General features: G+C 44.1%; 1 pseudogene; it reads right to left on the bottom strand.

Moving 5' to 3' along the window:
• Positions 1-1,331: 1,331 nt before the first annotated feature.
• LOC124559687 lies at positions 1,332-1,449 on the bottom strand (annotated as a pseudogene).
• Between the last annotated feature and the right edge of the window lie 660 nt (positions 1,450-2,109).

Genomic DNA, 2,109 nt, shown 5'->3' with positions numbered 1-2,109 from the left:
GTACTATAAAATGTAGAATGGCAATGGCAAAGAAAGCGTTTCTGAAAAAGAAAAATTTGTTAACATCGAGTATAGATTTAAATGTCAGGAAGTCGTTTCTGAAAGTATTTGTATGGAGTGTAGCCATGTATGGAAGTGAAACGTGGACGATAAATAGTTTAGACAAGAAGAGAATAGAAGCTTTCGAAATGTGGTGCTACAGAAGAGTGCTGAAGATTAGATGGGTAGATCACGTAACTAATGAAGAGGTATTGAATAGAATTGGGGAGAAGAGGAGCTTGTGGCACAACTTGACTAGAAGAAGGGATCGGTTGGTAGGACATGTTCTGAGATATCGAGGGATCACCAATTTAGCATTGGAGGGCAGCGTGGAGGGTAAAAATCGTAGAGGGAGACCAAGAGATGAATACACTAAGCAGATTCAGAAGGATATAGGCTGCAGTAGGTACTGGGAGATGAAGAAGCTTGCACAGGATAGAGTAGCATGGAGAGCTGAATCAAACCAGTCTCAGGACTGAAGACCGTAACAACAACAACTTAATTACACAGCATACACTGTATTTCGACAAAGCACGTGTCGTATATTTTCGAAGCCTATAAGATTAGTTTGTCGTTGGAATTGTTATTTGATGGGAAATTTTTTTTCCATAGGATAGTTTTACTTGAGTTCAGTGAGAGGCGAGAGAGCTCCTTACGTCTTGAGATGAATGCAAGCATCCGGTGGGATTCTTGGAAACGACCAGAACTTTACAGGGGCTGGGATATGTGATAGTCTCGAGGGCAGCCGGGAAGGAATGAAGATTTTTTTCATCTATGTATCTCCTCTGCAAACCACCGTGAATTGCATGCCAGACGGTATTTCCCGCTCCATTTGTGTATGGAGCTAGAGAAGCGCGTTAACTAGTCTAACCTTTCCTTATGATCCCTACGGGAGCGACAAATAGGTGACTGAATAATGTCTCTAGATTTATTAATACTGGTTGCTGACACTTTATAAGTAAGCCTTTGCGGGATAACTGATAACAATTTACAAGTGTCTGCCAGCTCAGTTTTTTCGCGTTTCCATTACTCTCTCCCTTGGGTGCTGCCCTTCCTGGTATACGTTGAATATACACAATTAGTCCAGTTTGACGTGAACTAAACTCCGCCCGAACAGGCCTTGGAAGGCTCAACGGTACCGACCGGCCGCCTTGTCGTCCTCAGATACAGGCGTCACTGGGTGCGGACGTGAAAGGGCATGTGGTCAGCACGTCAGTTTACGAGACCGGAGCCACTACTTCTCAGTCAAGTAGCTCCTCAGTTTGCCTCACAAGTGCTGAGTGCACCACGCTTGCCAACAGCGCTCGGCAGACCGGATGGTTACCCATCCAAGTACTAGCCCAGCCCGACAGTGCTTAACTTCGATGATCTGACTGGAACCGGTGTTACCACTGCGGCAAGGCCGTTGGCTATAGGTGCAACATAGTTGTCCAATATTCTAATATTGGTCGCGCAAGTGTTTAGTAACTGGTCTCCTTCGTAGAATGCATTTTCCCAGTACCTTACCATAGGTACTGAGGTCCACAAACCTGTTTCATCCATGACTCGGCCAGTGTGATCGTTTCATTTGACATCCCTACAAACAGCAAGGCATTCTTATGAACTGACTGATTCTAGTTGTGCCCCACTGATACTGTAGTCATGCACTTTGTGAAGTGCATAGTTTTACATTCCTGAACATTTCAAACAAGTCTCCCGTATCCGCACCACTCTGAAATCTGACTGACTAGTTACGCGTGTTTGAGAGACTACTTCATTAGAATCTGAATCATGTACAAAAAGTCTGAAGTTACAAACAGTATTGTCTGCCAGGAAATTAACAATACAACATGAACAGCAAGGGTCGCAACACACTTCCCTGAGGCACTTCCCGAATCAGAGCATAGTATCACATTCTGGAATGTTTCCATTGCACGGAGAATCGAGAGGACTTATCGTGGAATTTTTCTGCTCGTTTGTCATATTAAGATACGAGTGCTGACAGTGCCTGCCAGCAGAACCAAGTAGAGGCTTTTAATGAGCTAAGATTCTTTTTGTTCTAATGAAAGTCAAAGCACAGAGTAGAGCAGT

This window comes from Schistocerca americana, chromosome 1 (genome assembly GCF_021461395.2).
Source record: "Schistocerca americana isolate TAMUIC-IGC-003095 chromosome 1, iqSchAmer2.1, whole genome shotgun sequence".
NCBI classification, from domain to species: domain Eukaryota; kingdom Metazoa; phylum Arthropoda; class Insecta; order Orthoptera; family Acrididae; genus Schistocerca; species Schistocerca americana.
The sequence above is the reverse complement of the archived record's forward strand: the minus strand, read 5'-3'. Positions and strand labels throughout refer to the sequence as shown.